We start from the raw sequence: 9817 nt of genomic DNA, 5'->3' as shown, positions 1-9817 counted from the left end.
GAGGACGAGGCAGGTGGATTGCTTGAGGCCAGGAGTTTGAGTCCAGCCTAGGCAACATAGCAAGACCCCATCTCTACAAAAAATAATAATAATAATAATAAAAAGCCAGGCATGGTGGCATATGCCTATGGTCCCAGGTACTTGGGAAGCTGAGACAGGAGGATCTCTTGAGCCCAGTAGTTTGAGGCTGCAGTGAGCCGTGATCACACCACTGCACACCAGCCTGGGCAACAGAGCAAGACACTGTCTACCCACCAAAAAAATGAACAAACTAAACTCTGTAAATCTGTTTTTCTCATCAATAAAACAGATAATACTTCTCACACTGATAGGATTAAATCAGAAAATCTGTGTAAAGTGTTTAGCTGAGCTATATCTTTTTTTTTTTTTTTTTCTGAAACGGAGTCTCACTCTGTTGCCCAGGCTGGAGTGCAGTGGTGCAATCTTGGCTCACTGTAACCTCCACCTCCCAGGTTCAAGCGATTGTCATCCCTCAGCCTCCCAAGTAATAGCTGAGATATATCTATATTTCCATCTCTACCTACAGATGATACCATCTTGTCTATATCTGTATGTACACACACACACAAGACAGGGCAGGGTGCGAGAACTCTGAAGGTTTGGAAACAAGCCTTGATTATTTATAGGTTTCACTTCTCTGTTTTGCAGCCAGGGCATTTGGCTCTGGGAAGTGGTGAGAACATCCTGGGTGTGTCTGGTGCCCTGGGTGTCTCCAGCCCAGCATCTTTGTCAGAGTGTAGCTGGGGGTGTGGAACCAAGGACAGAGGGGATGGGTGGGGCCTGGGAGTGGCAGCAAGCATGGGTGTTGAGGCCAGGGAAGCCTAAGACTGGTTCTTTCATGGGTTACCATATTGGGGCCCAGGTGAGAAGTCTAATCCTTTGTGTGGCCCAATTTGACTTGCCGCCACAGAAACCTCACCATCTCAGCACGATCCATTCACCTGCTTCCTGGAAAAGCAGTTTGGGAGGCAATTGGATCATTTTATTATTATTTCTTTTTAAAAAACAGAGATAGGGTTTTGCCAGGTTGTGCAGGCTGGTCTCGAACTCCTGGGCTCAAGCGATCTGCCTGCCTTGGCCTCCCAAGGTGCTGGGATTATAGGCGTGAGCCACCACGTCCAGCCAATTGGATCATTTTCTTTTTTTTTTTTTTTTTTTTTTTTTTTGAGACCGAGTCTTGCCCTGTCGCCCAGGCTGGAGTGCAGTGGCACCATCTCGGCTCACTGCAAGCTCCGCCTCCCGGGTTCACGCCATTCTCCTGGCTCAGCCTCCTGGGTAGCTGGGACTACAGGCGCCCGCCACCGCGCCCGGCTTATTTTTTGTATTTTTTAGTAGAGACGGGGTTTCACCGTGGTCTCGATCTCCTGACCTTGTGATCTGCCCGCCTCGGCCTCCCAAAATGCTGGGATTACAGGCTTGAGCCACCACGCCCGGCCCATTTTCATCAATGAAAGATGGTGCATTCTCATACCTGCATGGGTGTCACGTGTGAATGACGTAAATGTGATAGAGCCCAAAAAAACGATTTGCTCAGGAACAGACCATTGAGGGTGGAAAATGGAGTCAAGTCACGAACCTCTATTAGCCATTTTTGGATGGAAAAAAAATTGCATCTTCATTTTTATGAATTCCAAATAAGGACATTTTTATGTCCTTCCATTATGAGTATGGCAACAGACCACGGTATTATTTACGGGGCCGTAGCTTCATTGAAGTGGATAGCACAGATACTTAATCAAAGAAGACTGACGTGGAAAATCAGTGAAAAGATCTAGGCTATCTTCTCTACTTTGGCTTCTGCGAGATATGGGGACACAAATGGCATTTGTTCCATTGCTTTATGAGCCGTGTCTTCTTAACTGTTAAGGGAAGATGCCTGGTGTGATGCCCACGAGGCATCAGGAGCAAACACTTCAGGTTATCATTGGTGGAAATTTCCACAGATGCGTCTTCAGGCTAAGAGGTCAATTTATTGGGTTCATGTGGAAGGCTGGAAAGGCTTGATTAACTAGTCAGTCTCATTCACTTTTTTTTTGCCTGAGATGCAGTCTCACTCTGTCGCCCAGGCTGGAGTGCAGTGGCGAGATCTCAACTCACTGCAACCTCCACCTCCTGGATTCAAGCGATTCTCCCACCTTTGCCTCCTAAGTGGCTGGGACTACAGGTGCACGCCACCACACCTGGCTAATTTTTGTATTTTTTAGTAGAGATGAGGTTTTGTCATGTTTGCCAGGCTTGTCTCCAACTCCTAACCTCAGGTGATCTGCCCACCTCGGCCTCCCAAAGTGCTGGGATTACAGGTGTGAGCCACTGCACCCGGCCTGTTATATTCATTTACTTTAAAGGAAAGTATTTGCCAAAGGACCTTTTCTCATGAGGAACGTTTTGACTAATCACCTTCTTTGTGTTAGTGTTAATACTGTCATTTTCCTTACCTATGAGATGTCTGAGTATTCTCAAATTACTCAGCCTTCCCGTGATTTTAACATCTTTCATCCAATCTTCAAATTTTACTTTCACTTCCACAATCTTGTCCAGCTCAGTAGGTAAAAGTCGCATGCCTAGGCATGTTCCCTAGCTGTGCTCTCAGCATAAATTAGATACTGTATCAATTTGGAGTGCATAAGGAGGCAAGTAACAGAAAGCCCTGTTTTAGAGGCTGATGACAATAAGGAAGTCCTTTTTCCTGGGTAGGAAAAAGTTCATGGTAGGCACTTTGGGGCTGGTATCTGTATTGGTTAATTCTCACATTGCTATAAAGAAATGCCTGAGGCTGGGTAATTTATAAAGAAAAGAGATTGAATTTGTTCACAGTTCAATAGACTGTACAGGAAGCACGGTGCTGGCATCTGCTCAGCTTCCAAGGAGGCCTTAGGAAACCTACAATTATGGTGGAAGGTGAAGGGGAAGCAGGCTTGTCCTACATGGTTGGAGCAGGAGCAAGAGAAAGAGAGAGGGGAGGTGCTGTCTGTCTCGTTCCTGCTCCACCAATCACTGTCACTATCGTAACAACAGCACCAAAGGGGGATGGTGTTAAACTGTGAGAAACCGCCCGATGATCCAATCACCTCCCACCAGACCCCACTTCCAGCACTGGGCAGCAAGGAGAGACATGCTGGCGGTTTGCTAAGATCTGAGTGAGGTGTCCCAGGTTACTTTAGAAACCCGGTTCTAGGTTTCAGAATGTGGGCTGATAACCCCTTGCCTGGGGGATTGTATAATTCGAAATCGTACCTTTCTGTCCACGCCCAGGTCTCTGGTGAGAAGCTGGTTGATCAGGGCTAGATCCAGCGTTCAGGTACAGCCTGGGGATTACATTTCAGCATGAGATTTGGGTGGGGACACAGATTCAAACCATAAGAGTATTAATGACCATTGATGCCTTCAAGAACCCAGGCTCTTCCCATTTTTCTGTTCCTCTGTCCTTAGCATAGACTGCATTCTCAAGCCTCTTGTCTCATGGTTGCAAGATGGCTGCTGCACCTCCACACCTCACATTGATGTTCTAGGCAGAAAGAAGAGGAAGGGCGAAGGGATGAAAGGCTTTCCCTTAGCAAGTCCTTACCTTCTTATTCAGGAGGGGGAAATCCTCCCCAGAGCTTGGATGAGCCCATCAACAGTGTCTGTTTTATATTAACTATCTCATTTAATCCCTATCTTAACCCCTGAGGTAGGGAATTTTTTTTTTTCTTGAGTCGGGGTCTCACTCTGTCGCCCAGGCTGGAGTACAGTGGCGCGATCTTGGCTCACTGCAACCTCCACCTCTTGAGGGTTCAAGCAATTCTCCTGCCTCACCCTCCTGAGTAGCCGGAATTACAGGCGCCTGCTACTATGCCCAGCTAATTTTTTGTATTTTTAGTAGAGACAGGGCTTTGCCATGCTGGCCAGGGTGTTATGGAACTCCGCCCACCTCAGCCTCCCAAAGTGCTGGGATTACAGATTATTTTAGGTAAAAGATTACCTGAAACGGCAGCAGGTTTTAGGTAATCTTTTCTTAGGCTGGGCATGGTGGCTCATTCCTATAATCCCAGCACTTTGGGAGGCCGAGGTGGGTGGGTCTCCTGAGGTCAGGAGTTAGAGACCAGCCTGGCTGGCATGGCGAAACCCTGTCTCTACTAAAAATACAAAAAATTAGCCGGGTGTGGTGGCGGGCACCTGTAGTTCCAGCTACTCAGGAGACTGAGGCAGGATCACTTGAACCCGGGAGGTGGAGGTTGCGGTGAGCCAAGATCGTGCCACTGCACTCCAGCCTGAGCAATGAGAGTGAAACCCTGTCTCAAAAAATAAAGGAAATAAATATTTTCTCTGCCTTACAGATGAAGAAACGTAGACTCAGAGTACTTGTGGAATGTGTCCAAGGTCACACCATAAGTGGCAGACCTAAGACTAACGAGAACAGACGATGTTTCTTTCTAGCCTGTGTTTCCTCTTTATACACAAAGCACCTGCTCATTCATGTTTTCTTTTGGGTCTCCCAGAACTCTTGAGATGGGCAAGGCAGTTATTGGAATATCCTCATTTTCCAGAAGAGGAACTGCAGACCCAAAGAGGTAAACCAGGCCTTGCCTGAGGTACCCAGGTGGCAACTTTCAGAGCTGGGATTCAATCTCAGGTCCAGTGTCCTGTCTTCTGGACCCCACTGGCTGGGTGTGATCAGCAGGCAATCAACTCACTGAGAGATGCAGACACACAGAAGCAAAAGGGACAGATGGACTTCACGTGCTTCAGTTTTGCACAAGCCTACTTTTTTTTTTTTTTTTTTTTGAGACAGGGTCTCACTCTGTTGCTCAGGCTGTAGTGCAGTGGTGCGATCATGGCTCACTGCAGCCTCTAACTCCCCAGGCTCTGGTGATCCTCTCACCTCGGCCTCCCTAGCAGCTTGGACTACAGGCACATGCCACCATGCTCAGCTAATTTTTGTATTTTTTGTAGAGTTGGGGTTTAATCATGTTTCCCAGGCTGGTCTTGAACTCCTGGCCTCAAGCGATCCACCTCCCTCAGCCTCCCAAAGTGCTGGGATTACAGGCGTGAGCCAACGCTCCTGGCCTGGCACAGCTTTTTTTGTGGTGTTTTTGTCATTTCTCTGGCGGGGATGGCAGGTGTATCTGGGACCACAGGGTGATGAGCCAACACTTGGTCTGGGACTCAGCCTTGCACACAGACGTGGTCTGCATTACCTTTTTCTACCAGCTGATCTCACGCCTTTTGTGTGTGCGTTTTCCAGCCTTGCTTCCAGACTAGTATTTGGTGCCAGAAAGGGAATTTTCTAGATCGAAAAGTCAGACTTTATCCCAATTGTTATCTTCCTCTCCTTGAACACAGGCAGCACAGAGAAATGGATGTTTCTTGACAACCCAGTCTAGTCATATGGCAAAATAAATGAAAAAACAGAACCCATGTCCAAGTGAGTTTTCTGCTTGCCTTGATAGAATTAATTATGGTTGGAAGCCAGGCACGGTGGTGCACGCCTGTAGGCCTGGGCAAGATGGCAAGACCCCATCTCTACAAAAATAAAGAATAAAAAATATTAGCTGGGTGCAGCAGTGCACATCTGTGGTCCCTGCTACTGGGGAGGCTGAGGTGGGAGGATCTGTTGTGTCTAGGAGCTTGAGGCGGCAGTGAGCCACAGTGATTGCACCACTGCATTCCAGCCTGGGGGACAAAGCTGGAACCTCTCTCTTAATTTTTTTTTTTTTTTTTTTCTTGCAGTTCTGGAGGCTAGGAAGTCCATGATTAAGTGCTGGCAGATTCAGTGTCTGGTGAGGGCTGCTTCCTGGTTCATAGACGTGCCTTCTTGCTGAGATCTCAGATGGTGGGCGGGGCTTGGCAGCTCTGGAGCCTCTTATAAGGGCACTAATCCCATTCATAAAGGCATCATCCTCATGACCTGATCACCTCTCAAAAATCCTACCTCCTGGCTGGGCGTGCTGGCTCAAGCCTGTGATCCCAGCACTTTGGGAGGCCGGGCGGATCACGAGGTCAGGAGATCGAGACCATCCTGGCTAACGTGGTGAAACCCCGTCTCTACTAAAAATACAAAAAATTAGCCGGGCGAGGTGGCCGGCGCCTGTGGTCCCAGCTACTCGGGAGGCTGAGGCAGGAGAATGGCATGAACCTGGGAGGCGGAGGTTGCAGTGAGCTGAGATCCAGCCACTGCACTCCAGCCTGGGCGACAGAGCAAGACTCCGTCTCAAAAAAAAAAAAAAAAATCCCATCTCCTAACACTGTCACCTCTGAGGTTATGGATTTTGTTGGAGACAGAAACATTCAGACCATAGTGGTACTCGATAAAATGTTTATTAGTATGTATTAATTCTGGGAGTCAAGCAAACCTAACGAATTGATCACTGGGATTTTGACACCACAATCAGATAAACAATTTAAAAATACGTTGCATATTCTGTGGTTATTCCATGACTCAAAGTTATGTATTAAAATAAACCACTATCAACTTTAGGAGACTGAGGCAGGTGGATCACCTGAGGTCAGGAGTTCGAGACCAGCCTGGCCAACATGGTGGAACCCCATCTCTACTAAAAATACAAAATTAGCTGGGCATGGTGGCAGGCACCTGTAATTGCAGCTACTCGGGAGGCCGAGGCAGGAGAATCACTTGAGACCGGGAGACGGAGTTTCCAGTGAGCCGAGATCGTGCCATTGCATTCCAGCCTGGGCAACAAGAGTGAAACTCCGTCTCAAAAAAAAATAAATAAATAAAATGGAATAAATAAAATAAACCACTGTCAAAGTAGTGTTGAAAATTAGGGGATGAAGGCTGAATTTAAATCTGCTTTCAACAAGGAAACTTCATATGGTAATCATTTCTTTTCCACTTTCACTAGTGGTCTGAAATGTGGACAGCATTTGCTGCTGACAGAAGCAAGCCGGCTGCCTGCTGGGTGCCCATCAGCTTTTTTTTTTTTTTTTTTTTTTTTTTTGAGATGGAGTCTCGCTCTGTCGCCCAGGCTGGAGTGCAGTGGCCGGATCTCACCTCACTGCAAGCTCTGACCCCGGGTTTACGCCATTCTCCTGCCTCAGCCTCCCAAGTAGCTGGGACTATAGGCGCCCGCCACCTCGCCCAGCTACTTTTCGGAATTTTTTAGTAGAGACGGGGTTTCACCGTATTAGCCAGGATGGTCTTGATCTCCTGACCTCGTGATCCACCCGTCTCGGCCTCCCAAAGTGCTGGGATTACAGGCTTGAGCCACCGCGCCCGGCCGCCCATCAGCTTTTGATTGACACAAAGGAGGGGGCTGCCTGTGGGAGAAATGACATAAATGAATGATGTGGTGTGACAGGCAGGGCACTGCTGGATGTGACTTGGGAGGAGAGCATTTAGGCGGTCACAACCACTTGCTGTCCGGTGTACAGTGGAAGCAACTGGGGAAGAATCCCCTTTCTGTTTGTCAACCAAGAAAGAGAGTCCATCTATTTTGCAAACACCATGTGTTGTCAAACTAGGTGCTGTTTAATAATGAGCTTCATAATCTGTTTGTTTGTTGTTCCAACCTGCATCATCTTGAAGTGTCTTTTTTCTTTCTTTCTCTTTCTTTCTTTTCTTTTCTCTTTCTTTTTCTTTTCTTTCTCTCTCTTTCCTTTCTTTTTCCTTCCTTCTTTCCTTTCTCTTTCTTTCTCTCCTTCCTTCCTTTCTCTCCTTCCTTCCTTTTCTTTCTTTCTTTCTTTTTCTTTCTTTCTTTCTCTTTTCTTTCTGTTTCTCTCCTCCCCTTCCTTCTTCCTCTTCTTTCTTTCTCTTTCTTTTCTTTCCTTTCCTCTTTCTTTCTTTCTTTCTTTCTTTCTTTCTTTCTTTCTTTCTTTCTTTCTTTCTTTCTCTCTTTCTTCTCTCTCTCTTTCTTCCTTCTTTCTTTCTCTTTTTCTTTTACTTTCTTCTCTCTCTCTCTGATGAGGTCTTTTTGTATTACCCAGGCTGATCTCAAACTCCTAGGCTCAAGTGATCCTTCCACCTCAGCCTACCAAAGTGCTGGGATTATAGGCGTGAGCCACCTCACCAAGCCAAAAAAGAGCAGAGACTTAAAACAGATATCTATACATGCATGTTCATAGCAGTAATATTTACAGTAGCCAAAAGGTGAAACAAACCAAATTTCCATCAGCAAATGAGTGAATAAACAAAATGTGCTCTATCCGTGCAGTGGAATATTATGCAGTCTTCAATAGGAATGATATGATTGCACCAGCCATTAGAAAGGGCAGGCAGAACTCCTGCTCCCTGCACAAAGCCTGTTAATAAGGAAGAAAGAAGCCCCTAGAGCTGAATGACTCCAGGCCGGGCACAGTGGCTCAAGCCTGTAATCCCAGCACTTTGGGAGGCTGAGGTGGGCAGATCACCTGAGGTCGGAGTTCGAGACCAGCCCGGACAACATGGTGAAACCCCATCTCTACTGAAAATACAAAAATTAGGCCAGGCATGGTGGCTCATGCCTGTAGTCATAGCACTTTAGGAGGCTGAGGCGGGCAGATCACGAGGTCAGGAGTTTGAGACCAGCCTGGCCAACATGGTGAAACCCCATCTCTACCAAAAATACAAATATTAGCCGGGCGTGGTGGCGGGTGCCTACAACCCCAGCTACTCAGGAGGCTGAGGCAATATAATCGCTTGAACCCGGGAGGCAGAGGTTACAGTGAGCTGAGATTATACCATTGCACTCCAGCCTGGGCGGCAAGAGTGAAACTTCGTCTCTAGCAATTACAACAAAAGAACTGAATGACTCCGCCTTGTCTCCAGGAACGAGGCGCTGGCCATTTGCCCATGTGACCTGGCAAGTGATGCCATTTAGCTGCCGTGTTTGAGCCAGGCTCACTAACCAAGGGCAGCTCCTACCTAGAACTTCCGGGGGGATAATATCCATTGAGCACCAGGCTGTGAACAGGGCTCGTGGATGAAGCCTGCTTGCACTGCCCACCTTCCAGCACCTTTTGTCAGCAGGGTGCTGCTCTCTCATGACAGCCATCACTTTGGGATCACCTGAGCCTCAAAAATGCACCAGGAATTCACTTTGCAGCACGGCACATTCCAGATCCCCATGTAGGGCGGCCACACCCAGATTCCAAAGGAGAACCTGGGCAGACTCAGCTCCTCCTTAAGGCCTTCCCCCCTTCTCAGGTGTTTCTGCCTCGTGACTTTGAGCCGTGGTGTGGCAGGAATGTGGTCTGCTTCTGCACTTGTGCGTGACATCATTTGTCCCTGTCGAGGGACAGGTTTCTTCATTTGAAGCAAATTTCTACAGCCATCCTGGTTTCGCTTTGGCAGCAGATACAGCTGAGGAGTGTGCATGGCTGGCTTTGTGCATGCCTCTTCCTCAGGTACAGCCCTAAGCTCACTCTCTGCCTCTCCATCTTCCAAAGGCTTCCAGCTGGGTGCTGAGCTGCCTTGCACCATAACTGCAACCTGCAATTCTGCTTCATTTCCTGATGTCTTCTCTTGCGCCTTGTGCCAGGTGGCTTCACTGGTCTGCGTGATCCTCCATAGCACAGCCCACGCTCTTGGGCTTTGCCTGGGACATTTGTCCTTGTGTCTTCTGGCCACTAATCTGACTATGTTAGAGTTCTGTGGAGAAACAGAGCTGATAGGCTATGTGGACAGATAGATGGATAGCTAGCTAGATCTATATCTGTCTATCCATCCACCCACCCATCCATCCATCCACCCACTCACCCATCCAACCAACCGTCCATCCATCCATCCAGCCAGCCATCCACCCGCCCACCCACCTATCCATCCATCCATCCACCCACCAATCCAACCAACCAACCATCCACCCAACCACCAATCCAACCA

The sequence above is a fragment of the Piliocolobus tephrosceles genome, chromosome 17 (genome assembly GCF_002776525.5).
Source record: "Piliocolobus tephrosceles isolate RC106 chromosome 17, ASM277652v3, whole genome shotgun sequence".
NCBI lineage: Eukaryota > Metazoa > Chordata > Mammalia > Primates > Cercopithecidae > Piliocolobus > Piliocolobus tephrosceles.
This window is presented reverse-complemented; position numbering follows the sequence as displayed.